Source organism: Trichechus manatus, unplaced genomic scaffold (assembly GCF_000243295.1).
Source record: "Trichechus manatus latirostris isolate Lorelei unplaced genomic scaffold, TriManLat1.0 scaffold00006, whole genome shotgun sequence".
Taxonomy (NCBI): Eukaryota; Metazoa; Chordata; class Mammalia; order Sirenia; family Trichechidae; genus Trichechus; species Trichechus manatus.
Window position 1 is genome coordinate 5,523,501 of NW_004443942.1, and position 14,741 is coordinate 5,538,241.

The 14,741-nt window shown below is 43.8% G+C and overlaps 1 protein-coding gene across 1 annotated transcript in view; it reads left to right on the forward strand.

Annotated features, from left to right (window-relative positions):
• The window catches only part of BMAL1 (basic helix-loop-helix ARNT like 1), a 119,507-nt gene that overhangs the window by 22,128 nt on the left and 82,638 nt on the right, over window positions 1-14,741 (forward strand). Inside the window, exon 2 of the mRNA XM_023737320.1 lies at window positions 11,248-11,320. The gene's annotated coding sequence lies outside the window, so the exon portion shown is untranslated. The remainder of the gene's footprint in view (window positions 1-11,247; window positions 11,321-14,741) is intronic.

A 14,741-nucleotide genomic window follows, 5' to 3' on the forward strand; every position in this document is an offset into this window, starting at 1 on the left:
ATTGCTGATGCTGTTCTCTCCACCTGGAATTCTCTCTTCTCCTGCTTCCCGGTGCTGGCAGCTCTGCCACTGGGGATCCGAGTGACCTTGGGCAACTTAACAGATCTCTCCTGAGCCTCAGTCACTTCATCTCTGAAAGTGTACTCACTGAGCCTGCCTCATGGGCTTGTGAGGATAATGTAGTACCTAATTGAGTGTGATATTGCAGTAGCCTCTTCAGGAGCCTCCCTGTGTCCAGCCTTGCCCCTCTTCTGTGTACTTTGCACAGCCATCCTGTGAAGATGAGGGTCAGATCAGGTCAGGCTTCTGCTCAGAACCCTCTTAACAGTAGCTTCCTGTCTCAGAGGAAAAGCCAAATCCTTACCTTGGCGAGCAAGGCTTCCTGGTACTTGTCTGACCTCAGCTTCAACCCCAGGGATGCAGTGCAAGGTTGAGCAGGCTGGCTTCTGCACAGTACATTGTGGTGGAACGAGTGGTACCCTTGGGGTTATGCAGTGCACCGCTTGTACAACTGTATGTGCTGGTCCTGCTGTCCCCTCTCTCTTCACTCTAGCCACTCTAGATTCCATGCTGTTCTTCAAACATGCTAGGTATGCTTTCTGTCCAAGCTCTTTGCACTGACTGATCTCTCTACCTGTAATGCTCTTCACCTAGATACCCATATGGCTTGTTCAGTTGCCTCCTTCAGGTCTTTACCTTACTTAAAATCCAGCTAGCCCACTGTCCCACCTCCTTATGTTCTCTATTCCTTTTCTGCTTTCTTTTTCCTCCTAGCACTTATCGTCAGCTAACAAATTGTAACTGTTCCTTATTTATTTGGTTTATTATCTCTTTTCTCAGTAGAATATAAGCTCTGTGAAAGCAGGGATTATTGTTTATTTTGTTCACTGCTAGTCCCCAGTGCCTAGAACAGTGGCTGGAAGATAGTAGTTGTTATTAGCTACTGTCTAGTCGTTCCCTGACTCATGGGGACCCCATCCCCAGTGGAATGAAACATCACTTAGTCCTGCACCATCCTCATATAGTAGGGACTCAATAGTTCGCGAGTAAATGGGCCTATAATAAGCAAGCAGGTGAAGTGCTGGTACAGTGCTTAACACATAGTACCCGTTGCTGTTCAGTCGATTCTGACTCATAGTGACCCTATAGGACAGAGTAGAACTGCCCCATAGGGTTTCCAAGGCTGTAATCTTTACAGAGGAGCCCTGGTGGTGCAGTGGTTAAGAGCTTAGTTGCTACCCAGAAGGTCAGAGTTTGAATCATCCAGCTGCTTCTTGGAAACCCTGTGGGGCAGTTCTGCTCTGCCCTGTAGGGTCACTATGAGTTGGAATTGACTCTACGGCAGCGAGTTTAATCTTTATGGAAGCAGACTGTCACATCTTTCTCCCATGGAGTGGATGGTGGTTCGAACCACCTACCTTTTGGTTAGCAGCTGAGTGCTTAACCACTGCGCCACCAGGGCTCCTTTAATACCTAGTACCCCCACCAAACCCATTGCTGTGGAGTTGATTCCTACTTATAGCGACCCTATAGGACAGAGTAGAACTGCCCCGTCAGGTGTCCGAGGCCGTAAATCTTTACGGAAGCAGACTGCCACATCTTTCTCCTGCAGAGCAGCTGGTGGATTCAAACCGCCGACCTTTCGGTTAGCAGCCGAGTGCTTAACCACTGCACCACCAGGGCTCCTGAACACACATAGTAAGCGCCCAATAAATGTTGGCTGCCATTATTTTTATTATTTTTAATTGTCTTTCAGGGACCTGTTCACACATGGCTTTCTCTGAGCTCTTCCCCAGCCCCTTCTCAGGTTGAATTGAATCGCTGCCAGCTTTACTCTTTGCTGCTGTTCACTCTGTGCCTTCTCTCTCTGCTTTGGCATTATCGTGTTGCATTAGCAGGGCCTATCTCATTCTCTTCTCCATTTAAGTATGAATTCCTGCAGGGCAAAGACTGGCTTGTTCAGAAGTGTATCTGATGTGCCCTCCCCCCACCAGGATGGCAGGCAGTAGGAACTGAACAAATGTTTACTGCTGGCAGCTGTGGCAGATGAAGAGCTCTCCAATCTGTCAGAACCCGTAGAGCATGACATCTGGAGGTAGGAGAAGGAGGAAGAGAGCAGCCTCCCTCTGCCCAGTCTAGGGGTGGTGGTGCTAATGCTTTGGGTGGGATGGTTAAGCAGTGGTTTGGAGCCATATGAGGGGGGACTTTAATGCCAGGGCAAGAGTTTGGCTCTTGTATTGGCAGTAGGGGTCCACATTGGGGTAGGAGTCAAGGGGAAGAGAGGCTGTGGAGAGGAGCTCTGGAGTCATTTTCTCCTATTCAGAGGTGGAGTTGTCTTGTGGGACCCCTGACATGATGGGGCATGATGATGACCATGCCTTCAGGACCTAGCATGGGCTCACCCATGGGGCAGCTAAACCAACAAAGTGCAGGGACTGAGGAATTAGAGGCTGGGGTTTGTCATGGACTTGGGTGCAGGAGCAGGCTTCTTCTCTTTGGGGGCAACTGTTAGTGACCTGGGGTTGCTGGGATTTTCCTGCCTTGCCATGGTTGGTCTTACATATTCATAAGCCAGTTGTTTCTTTGGTATTAGTTGGGTCCTACACCCTGAACAGGATTGATTGGTCCATCTTATCAGTCAGTCTTGCGCCAGGTTACTCTGCAGAAGAGCTGTATGCCCAGAAACAGGTGAACTCAGGTTCAGGTGTCAGCTCCACCCATAACTCTGTGTAGCGTTGACCAAGATACTCAGTCTCTTGGGGGTTCACTTTCTTTATCTGCCAGGTTAGCAGCAAACAAGCTAAATCCCTGGGTTCTAGGCTAGAGCCCCTTAAATCCCTCCTGCCTTGGGTCAGGATTAGTCTCAGAGACTTGGGAGAGGCTGAGCCTTTAGGTAAGAGCTTGGTGGCCATACTGTAGAGGGGACAAGGCTTCACAATGATTGTCTTAGGAGCTTGAAATTTATTCTGTCATCCAGGGATGGATTCATTCTGAAAATCTAGGGAGAATCCTCTTGCCATTTCTCTTGCCTGCTTTGGGATCGAATTCCTGAAATGACTTTGGCTTTGTGGAGCCTTTCCCATCTCCCATTCTGCTCTTCTAAGTGGAATTCCTGCCAGTACCCAGGGTTCTCATTTTCCTATGGCTACCGCCATTCCCTCTGTCCCTGTTTGCTCAGATTTCTTCTTAGCCTTCCTCTAACTTTCCTCAGATATGTTCTCCAGCCCTGGACCTAACCCATCCCCCGCTAGAGCAACCCTGATGACATGAACAGTGTGCCCTTACACTTTTGTGTCCACCTTACTCTTAACGGAGCCCTGGTGATGCAGTGGTTAAGAGCTTGGCTGCTAACCAAACGATCGGCAGTTCAAATCCATAAGTCACTCCTTGGAAATCCTATGGGGCATTTCTACTCTGTCCTATAGAGTCGCTGTGAGCTGGAATCGACTCGACTGCAAAGGGGTTTGGGTTTTAGTTTGGTTGCTCTTAGCATTATAGCTTCGTCCGTTTTCCAGGTGGCTTGCTAGTTTTCATCATGATCACTTAAGATTTCTGCGTAATATTCTATCAAGGGAACATCTTCAGTAAGCCATGAGCTTGTTATGGGGCATTTAGATTGCTTCTAATGTTTGCTCTTTCAGCTAATGCTGCACTGAACCATCTTTGCGCATTACAGAATCATTTCATTAGGTTGGCATTCATCTAGCTAATGGAGATGGTCCAAGATTAAATAGAGAATTAGAATTTCTTTTTTTCAAGAAGAATGTTGTGAAGATATATTGAAAATTTGCTTTAAATGCTAGGAACCATCTTTATTGTATTTTCAATGAATGAAAAAGCAGAATAAAAGTAATGTAAAATTAGGTGTTAGTGAAAAACTGCATATTTATAGGTAATACATAAGTTGTTTGTTACTGGTGTGGAGGTGAGCCAGTAAATTCCCGTTAAGGAGCAATCTGTCTGCTCAAATTGAAGAATTCAGTATTCCTACATCTTTGACAAAGGAGCCCTGGTGGCACAATGGTAAAGTGCTCGCTGCTAACCTAAAGGTTGACAGTTTGAACCCCAGTGGCTCTGCAAGAGAAAAACCCTGGCGATCTGCTTCCATAAAGATTACAGCCTAGGAAACCGTATGAGATAGTTATACTCTGTCCAACTGGGTGGCTATGAGTCAGAATCAACTCAGCGGCGCACACCTTTGACACTTTGATTGAAACTGTAATAAAATAAGTAATTCCTTCTTAAGGATGTTTATAAGAAATGCACTAAAACAAGATTCTGAGAAAAAACATGTCTTCCTAAGTCAGAAGTGAATCCGTCAGGAAGTGCTGTTAGCAGTGGAAGCAGGTTCCAAACTTGCTAAAAGGATTTGTTTTTTTGTTGGCCATTAGGAAGTTACTAGAATGAAACCAACAAATAAACATCAACCATCAGGGTCCCAGTATGGTTTTGAGCCTGATATCTGTTGGATTTGACATGCCTGGAAAGGCTTCCTCTGACCTGCTGGTCCATTTATTGTTGTTATTGTTTCAGTCTCTGGTTGTTTATTATGTAGACCCAGGCTCTCCAGTTGCTATCAAGTCGATTCAGATTCATGGCAACCCTATGTATCAGAGTAGAACTGTGCTCCAAAGAGTTTTCAATGGCTTTTTCAGAAGTAGATCTCCAGGCCTTTCTTCTGAGGCACCTCTGGGTGGACTCAACTGCCAGCCTTTCAGTTAGCAGCCAAGAGCGTTAACCTTTTGCATCACCCAGGGACTCCAGACCCAGGCTGTAGGCTTTTTGCATTTTGATTTAATCCAGCAAACATTTCCTGAGTTCTTACATTGTAAAGTTGCAGGGAATAAAGTTTTGGGAGAAAAAATCCAAAGGCTACCTTGTTTCTGAGGAGCTCGTGACCTGGAAGTGGGAAGGATAAAGCAAGTGTAAAGCTGGTGATTATTCAAAGGAGATTAAGAAGAGAGTCCTGGGAGAAGTCAGCCCCCACTGTTAGAGGAGAGAGAAATGCCATCTCACTGGGTATTGAGGGGATCAAGAAAGGTTTTATGGAGATGGTTGCTTTTGTCAACTCCTTGAAGGACAGACTGAGATAGAGGCTGGGCATTCCCAGCACAGATGAAAGACCCGAGCAGAGGTGTTAGAGTTGGAAGGATGGAAGGACATGGGGTAGGTTTGGGGTCTAACAAGTCATTGGGTTTGGCTGAAGCATTGTGCACATGTAATAATAGTCATAGCTAGCACTTTATAGAGCGGTGTCAGGTACCAGGCATGGTTCTAAGAGGTTTATGTGTATTAACGCAGTAACCCAGATGAGGTGGGCACTGTCATTATCTCCATTTTACAAATGAGGGAGCTAAGACATAAAACAGTTACTTAACTTGCTTGCCTGAGATCACACCACTGTAGAGCCAAGTTTCAGACCCAGTTGGTCTGGTCCAGAACCTGTGCTTCTAACTAACCATGAAGCTGTCCTGTCTCCTCTGATGTAGGGGAAGAATAGGCACTAGAACCGGAAAGGTGGGCAGACACCATATTGTGGAGGCTTGGAGTACTAACGTTTAGGGGTGCAGAGTTGGAAGAGGAGCCCAAGAAGAAGATGAGGGGGATTGGAGAGGTAGGGGTGGGGAGAGTGGTGAGAACCCTGAGGGGCCACAGGAATAGAGTTTCAAGGAGGAGTGGTCAGCAAGGTCCAGCGCTGCAGAGAATTCCAGGAGCTGAGGGTAGGTCTGGGCCAAGGAGAAAGCCGAGAGGGTCTCTGGAGAGGGGGTTGCAGGGCAGCAGACTGGAGGATCTCCTGACGGCATGATGCTGATCACTGTGGGAGGTTCGGTATTTTGAAGCTGGTAAAACAGGTGCAGGCATTGGGTGTGCTCGTCTGTGTCCTCTGATCAATAGAAAGAGGCAAGCCTGACAAAGAGGGGCAGGTGAAGCTGGCACTGCTGATTTGGCAGACCCGGGGTGTTTCTGTAGCCTAATGATTTGAAAACTATTTGCTACGCTGAGGCATAAATGTGACTTCCTCATCTGAATGCTGCGGCAGTCGCTGTTTTTCCTGGAAAATTGGGCCCATGTGAGCTCTGTGTGTGGTTTATTTGAGTTCCATTTTTATAGCCTTATTGCCTTGTCCCCATGATGCAAGAGGCCTCTCTCTTTTCCTGAGCTTTGCTGTGAAAATTGTTTCTTAAAAGGCACAAAGTGATCTCATCATTTGAGGGGTGCTCTCTCCACAGCTGCACTGCTCAGCAGACTCGGCACACACTCTTCCGCGCCCCTGCCACCGGTTGTCTGCTTCTCTGTTTGCATTTGACTGAGGTCTGAGGGCTTTAAGGCAGCTCTTGAATCTGACTACTTAGGTGTTTGCCACAAGTTCTTCCAGGAGAGTTTACGTAAGTAAATAGCCATTCCCGAGGCTATACAGCATAGTAGTTAAAAGCATGGCTGTAGACTCAGATGTCTGGGTTCTGATCCCAGCCTCACTACTTGAGAGAGATGACCTTGGGCAAGTTACTTAGCCTCTCTGCATTTCAGTGTTCTCCACACAGTAGGGATAAGAAAGTACCTACCTCATAGTTACTATAATAATTAAGCTGTTAAATAGCCATTTAGCTCCTTCCTCTTTGAAATTGCCCCAGCAATGATACCCAGTCTTGTCCTGGCCTTGAGTTAATAGTAATAACAATAGCAATTAACATGGAGCCTGAGCTGGCACTGGGCTAAGGGATTATGTTCTTGTTCTTCATTATTATCAGTCCCTATAAGGTAGATGGAGTCCCTGAGTGATGCAAACAGTTGATATGTTCAGCTACTAACCTAAAGGTTGGAGGTTCGAGTTCACCCATGTGCACCGCCCCGAAAGAAAGACCTTCCCATCCCAGAGTACAGAAGAGACAGCATTGGCAGTGGTATCACGTCATCCAAGGTCTTTGGGTCAAGCCTTGAGACCCCCTTGGACTGATGTAGGTGGGGCCCAGTGTGCCTTCTGGGTGGCTGGGAGATTCCTACAGGGGCCCTTCCAGCAACCCCTGTTGTCTGCAGCACTGGCAAAGCCCTGGCTCTAGTGTAAGACTGTAATGTTTTGGGGAATGGGAGCAGAAATAGTTTCCCTGGTACTTCCTTGGCAGTCATGACCTGACAGGGCAGAAACTGGATTTTTTAATAGGCCTTGACCTCATTAAGGAGCATAGAAGGAAGAAAATCTGTTTTAGAGAGGGCAGGACATGAGCTTTGGCAACAAATGTTGTATGCCTACTAGGTGATGGGCTAGGTGTTTTGGTTTCATTGGAGAGCAAAACAAATATACTGTCCTTGCCCTCATGGCAGCGTTAGACCCATGTGGCTAGACCATAGGCTGATTGGGTGAGAAAAATTGGATTTACACTTAAGTATTTATTTTTTCTAAAATGTGCTTATGAATGGTATTGTAATTTTAACTTTGGTTCTCATGTGTTCTTTGTTGATATCTAGAAATGCAGTTGATTTTTGTATGTTTATTTTTTGTCCTGCATCCTTGCTAAACTCACTTCTTTGTTCTAGGTTTTTTTTTTTAAAAATAGATTCCTTTGGATTTTCTATGTAGACAATCATGCCATCTGCAATTAAGGATTGTTTTCTTTCTTTCTAATCTGTATACATTTTATTTCCTTTTGTTGCCATACTGTACTGGCTAGGAGTTCCAGTACTATGTTGTAGAAGAGTTAATGAGAGCAGACATCATTGCCTTATTTCTGATCTTATAGGAAAAACCTTCAATCTTTTGCCATTAAGTATAATGTTAGCTGTAGGGCTTTTGTAAAGCTTTTAACAAGTTGAAAAAATTTCCTTCAATTCCTATTTTTCTAAGAGTTTTTTTTTTTAAAATCATGAATAGGTGTTTAGTTTCGTCAAATACTTTTTCTGCATCAACTGTTAGGGTTATGTTTTTTTTTTTTTTCTTCTTTAGTCTGTTAATATGGTAGATTACATTGATACATTTTTGAATACTTAACCAGCCTTGCATCTCTGGAATAAACCCCACTTGGTCATAGTATATAATTACTTTTATGTATTGCTGAATTCTGTTTGCTAATATTTTGTTAAGGATTTTTGTGCCTACATTCTTGAGAGATATTGGTCTGTCCGAGTTTCCTTTTTATGTACTATCTTTTTCAGGTTTTGGTATCAGGGTAATACTAGCTTCATAAAATGTTGTAAAGTGTTCCCCTTGGTGTTAATTCTTCTTTAAGCATTTGGTATAATTCTCCAGTGAAACCATCTGGGTCTGGAGATTTCTTTTTTACCAGTTTTGAAATCGTGAATTCAATTTTCTTAATAATTCTAGGGCTTCTCAAATTATCTATTTCATATTAAATGAGTTGTGGTGGTTTGGGTTTTGAGGAGTTGGTCCGTTTCATCAAAGTTGTCAAATTTATGTGTATAGAGGTATTCCTAGAATTCCTCTGCTGTCTTTTTGATGTCTTCAGCATCTGTTATGATAGCATGCATTTGTTTTCTGATATTGGTAATTTGTGTTGTCTCTCTTTTTGTCTGTCAGTCTTGCTAGAGGTTTGCCAAGTTCAGTCTTTTCAAAGAACCAGCTCTTTGTTTCATTGATTTTCTCGATTGTTTTTCTGTTTTCAGTTTCATCGATTTCTGTTCTTTATTATATCCTTCTTTCTCCTTGCTTAGGGTTTATTTTGCTCTACTTTTTCTAGTTTCTTCAGGTAGGAGATAGATTATTGATTTCAGAATTTTCCTCATGTTTAGTGTATGCATTTAGTGCTATAAATTTCCCTCTCAGCAGCCCTTTAGCTATGTCCCATAGATTTTTATATGTTGTATTTTCATTTTCATTCAGTTCAATGTATTTTTAAAAATTACCCTTGGGAATGCCTTTTTGACCCATGGATTATTTAGAAGTGTGTTATTCTGTTTCCTTTTGGCCTCCATGGTTCCTCATGAGAAATTTGTTGTCATTCAAATTGTTTTTCCCTGTAGGTAAGGTTTTTTCTTTTTCCCAGGCTGTTTTCAAGATTTTTTTTTGTCTTTACTTTTCAAAAGTCTAGTCATGATGTTTTTAGCATGGACTTTTTTGGGTTTCTCCTACTTGAGGTTTGCTCTGCTTTTTGAATCTGTAGGTATATGTCTCTTGCCAAATTGAGGAAATTTTCAGCTATTATTTCTTCAAGCACTTTTTCAGCTCATCTTTTCTTTTTCTTCTGGGACTCCAATGACAAGAATGTTGGGTCTGTTGTTATAGCCCCATGGGTCCCTGAGGCTCTGTTCATTTTTTTTTTCAGTCTATTTTTTCTCCCCTTTTGTTCAGGTTGGGTAATTTCTATTGCTCTATCTTCCAGTCTGATGATTCTTTCCTCTCTCCCTTCTGTATTGAGAATATACTAGGGGTAGGAGTGATTTCAAGGGTAGAAGCAGGGACACCAATTAGGAGGCCAATGCCATAATCTAGGATAGTAATGGTGGAGGTGGTGAGAAATGGTCAGATTCTGAGTATATTTTGAAGGTAAAAACAAGTTTTGGTGAGGATTGGATATGGAGTGAGAAACAGAGGAGATGAGAATGACTCCAAACTTTTTGGCCTGAGCAACTAGGACAATGGAGTTGTTGTAAACTGAAATGGATAAGACTTTGGGAGGAGCAAGTTTGGAAGGAAGACCATGGGTCTGTGTTGGACATGTTAAAGTAGAGACATTGAACATATCTAACATAGAACTCCTATCTGCTTGACATCTATCTTTCAAGTGGGCAGTTGGATATACTAGTCAGGAGTTCAGACGATTGGTCCAGACGTGGAGAGAAATTTGGACATCATTAACATGTAGGTGATATTTGAAGACTGAGACTATGTGAAATCACCAAGGGAGTCATCAGAGGTATATAAGAAGAGATGAAAGCAAGGACTGAGCCCTGGGACACTGTGACATTAAGAGGTCGGGAAATAAAGAGAAATCAGCAAAGAGAAAGAGCAGCCTGTGAGGTTGGTGGAAAACCAAGAGAAAGGACTGCTATCCTGGAAGCTCAGTGAAGGCAGTATGTCAAGCAAGAGGAAAGGATTAACCGATGTCAAAAGCTATAAGCTGAGGCCTACGACTTGACCATTAATTAGGTCTAGGAACATGGAAGGTAGGCCAAATGCATGCTATTGTACTCAAGCTTAACCTTTCAACTATGTCATAGTTTCTGCCCTGAAAGAGTATAATTGTACAAAAAAGGATCATTTAAAAGTGATTGAAATAAATCCGGGAAAGATGTGAAGAAAGTACCATGCAAGTCCGGCAGTAGGGGGCAGTACTTCCAGCTTTTGTGAGGAGGATGAGATAATAATATTCATTCATGTATTCATTCATTCATTTAGTCATTCATTCCACTTATACTTATTCGGGCCCTACCATGAACTTAGTATGAGATATGATGTTTGAAATAGATGGCATTTCAGTAGATGGATGGCATTCAGTAATATGGAGGAAAAGGGAGGAAGACATCCAGCCAGAGGGAAGGAGTGTATGTTTGTGGACTGGCTATCAGTCCTGTTTGCCTGGACAATTAGGACTTCTGGGGAAACGTGGGAGCTGAGCCTGCAGAGCCAGGCTGGGCCGGTTGGTGCAGGCCTGACACCTTGGCTGCAGAGTTGGGCTTGTCTTCTTAGGTTCTGGGAGCCTCTGAAGGTTTCTGCTGAGGGGAGTGTCATTCTAAAGCTGTGCATTTAGAAGATTAATCTCATTAATCTTTCCTGTTAAGCCATTGCCTATTACAAGCAATGGTATTGATGCATGCATTTCTGTGGTGAAAATCGTGGCCTAGCAGGTACTGAGGCATGAGTTAGTGAATCAAGTAGGTTATTTTTCCATCCATTTTACAAATATTTGTTGAGGACTAACTAAATGCCAGCAGTGTCTGGGCAATGGGTAAGGGACCGGGTGAATTTAACAAGTCTCGTCTCTTGAAGAGCCTATAGTCTACAGACCCTTCATTCCTAAACAAGCAATCATGCTACAGTGTACTGTGTGTTACCATAAATGCCTCACCAGTGGGAGTAGAGAGGAGGAAATGCCTGGCTTGCCTGGGACATTGGAGAGGCTTCCAGAGAAGGACTGTCCTGTGGGTTTGAAAGATGAGCAGGGGTTTTCTAGACAACGAAACAGAGATGAGCGTTCCAGGAGGACAACAAATCAAAATTTATCAGGGGTTGTGAATTTAAAGAAAATGTGAAAATATTCTCTGTTAAAGCTAAACTCTTATTTCATTGACTTTTAGGTGGTGCTGACTAGAGTGTATGCTTTTGGACCCAAGCTTAACTTTTCAGATGTGGAATCCTAGGCCTTTGTTGGTAAGTTTGTTTGATGCCTTCTCACCAAATTATACTATCAATTTGGTATTTGAAATGAAAGGCAAGGTAGTTATCTTTGGCGTGTTCTCTGTGGAGGTTACTTAGCCTGGACCATAAAAAAGTTTATAGTATAGGCTGAATAGACACATAGGAGAAGTGAAATCTCACTAGAGGTTTTTTGTGGTAGATGCAGAAAGGGAGGCTGGAGGTGGAGAATCTAGGGGGTGTGGGTTTGGATGGGGCTGGCTTCATGGAGGGGTGGAGCTCTGGCTGTGATTGAGAAAAGTCCAGGTAGGAATAACATAAAGCCTTTCAGGGGTTTGAGAAGGTGTAAGGTATAAAGGAAGTCAGTTCAGACCTATGGGAGCAAAAGCTTCAGCCAAAGGTGTTACTGGCAAGAACTTTGGCATGGTCTGTTGGCATCTGTTCTCCTAGACCAGGGTCAGCAAACTTTTTCCGTAAAGGGCGAGATGATAAATGCTTTCAGCTTTGTGAGCCCTGGGGTCTCTGTCACAGCTACTCAAACCTGCTGTTGTAGCATGAAAGCAGCCATAGGTAGTATGTAAGTAAATGGGCATGGTTGTATTCCAATAAAACTTTATTTGTAGAAACAGGTGGTAGGCTGGATTTGACTTGTGGACTATAGTTTGCTGACTCCTTTTCTAGACCTGTGCTGGGTTGAGGCACTTGGATTTTTGTCCTGCAGGCAGTAGGAAGTCGCTGAAGTTATTTTGGGCGTGGAAGTGAAATGGCAGAAGTGATGTTTTAGGAACATGCATCTGATAGCTGGACAAGGCACATGGGGCCCTGTTAGAAGGCAACAGCACCAATTCAGGTATGAGGTCATGTGGCTAATAGGGGTTAAAGTGGAAGCAAAGAACCAATAGAAGTGATGTTTACAGGGACACCCAATAGGATTTGAGGTCTTAGACGTTAAAGACAGGAGTCAAAGAAGATGAAAGTTTAAACTTGGTGGTTCACAATGATGTCATCGGCAGAAATGTGGATATTGGGAGTGAAGAGGGGTGATTGAGACATCTGTTTTTAGATGGCATTGAATTCAAGGTGATAGTGGTTCATTCACAAGGAAATGTCCAGTAGACTATTGGAAATGCAGGGCTCTAGCCTGGACTGAGAAACTTAGGTCTGGAGATATAGAGTGGAAACCGTAGGATTAAATAAGTTCTCCCCATGGTATGCAGAGGGCTGAGCCTTGAGGAATGCTTATACTCTGGGATGGGAGGGCCAAGGTGGAAGAGAACGAGAGGCCATGGAGGAGAGTCCCAGGAAGAGAAGAGGATGGTGCAGCAGAGACCAGGCAGAAGGACCTGAGGAAAGGCTGCTGAATTTGTGACAAGGTGGTTACTGATGGCCTTGAAGAACGCAGTATCATCACAGAGGAAGGCGGAAGAAGCCAGGTTGCATGGGGTCAGGACATACATGAAGAATAAAGAATCAGGGACATCAGTAAAATAGACCATTCACAGACAGTTTGGATAGTAAAAGAGAGAGACACATAAGATATAGGTATTTGCATGTCAAATAACCTTTTCTTTAGCTTTGAGCCAAACAATGCATGCTGTGACCAGTTCTCATTTCCTTCATGGGAGCCAAGCTGTGCTTGCAAGTTTGTGTGTACATTGAGCTTGTGTTTGTGTTTTTATGCTCCCTTTGAGGTGTGGTGTTCATAGCTCTGCCACAACTTGCACCACGGAATCCAGCCCATGTTTGGATTCTTGCCATGAGTCAAGATATGACCTGTTGGGGAAATGGTTGTATTTGCATAAATTGGAGGAGAAAATGGATAAACCAAATACTGAAATGAAACTTCTTACTGTAGAGTCTGCACAAGTATGGGAAATTGAGACAATTCCTCAAGTCATTCAAGTTGATGTTAGTTGATGCCCTGAATATTTCAAGTGTAAGTTCTTTGGTTTGAATCCTAAGTAATTTTTGACTTGGTTTATATAGATGTAGCAGTTAGAGATCCAGTAATAAAAGCAACAGATGCAACTGGTTTAGAGCCACCATTTTTTGAGTATTCACTGTGTGCCAGACTATGCTAAGTACTCTATATACATCATTTCATTTCATCATTGCGACAGCCTATCACGTGAGAATTAGTATTCACATTTCAGCAATAAGGGAGTCAAGTCATAAAGAGGTCTAGCAACCTGCCCAAAGTTATGAGGGATTTGAACCCAGGCCTGTCTGACTCTTAACCACTGGCCTGTGCTGATGCCTGTTTTTCTCCCACCTTCACCTGGAAAATCTCTTCCTACTTATGTAGAGGAGCTAGATATAGATTGAGCCCTTCAAATTAAATATTCAGAGGCTATAGTGGGTGTTTCCACTTCTTAGGAATTTTTTCAAAGGGTGGGTGAAGTTGAGGTCTTTAGAAGAGATTAAGACCAAACTGAAACACACGTTTTAACTGTTTCTCCAGCTAACGCTGGGAACTAGTATTTTCCTTTAGAAGGAGGCAGCCTTGAGCTTGGAAGGGAGTCACCAAAAGGCATGACATATTCTGGTTTTAGCTCTGTGAAAATTGTAATCTACTTTTCGTTTAATATTTGACATTTTTCATCGTTCGCCTCTTAACTTCAGGCTCCGAGGGTAGGGCCCTGTATTGTCTTGTTTTCCACCATCTAGCACAGTATTGCCAGGTGACTTTGGACAAGAGGCATAACCTCTATGTGCCAGGTACTGCTCTGAGCACTGAGGTCTTAGAGGTGACAGAGGACAAGGTCTGTCCTCATGAGGCATACATTCTACTAGAGGAGACAGACATTCTAGATACAGGAGATGTGTGAGGTGGTATCAGGCAGTGACCAAGCCCTAGGTAAAATAAAGTGAAATAGGGGTGGAGAGCAGTGGGCCCAATGTTTTAGTTAGGGTGGTCAGGAGAGGCCTCACTGGGAAATGAAGGGAGACTATGAGCCTATTGTGGCAAAAAGTCATAATAAAGCACTTGGAAGTGACTACAGATTGGTCAGCTGAGCCTCAACACTCTGTTTTAATTCTGCTTGGCTGTGGTGGATAAACACTCCTAACTGCTTGCTCCAGTGGGGCTCCCTCCACAGGCATCTTCCTCTCTGCCTTTGCTGAACAGTCTCTTCTTGGGTAGCTGCTTGCTCTCTCCCCACCTGGCCTGCTGCCTCCTGCTTTCCTCCAGCCTCTTGGACCTCAGTCTCACAGCCTGCTTTGCCAGTTCTTATTTCTTTGTCCATACCATAAGGTTTTGCCTTGGTCCTTTTTGTGTCACCCCAAGTGAGCTTATCTACTACTCACCTGTATCCTAAAAACACCCAAATCTACATATCCAGCCAGACCCTCCTCCCCACCCACATTCCTAGCTGCCTGCCCCACAGGCTTCTCAAACTCAGTCTCTCCCTTGGTACCAAATGTGTCTCTCTCCCTG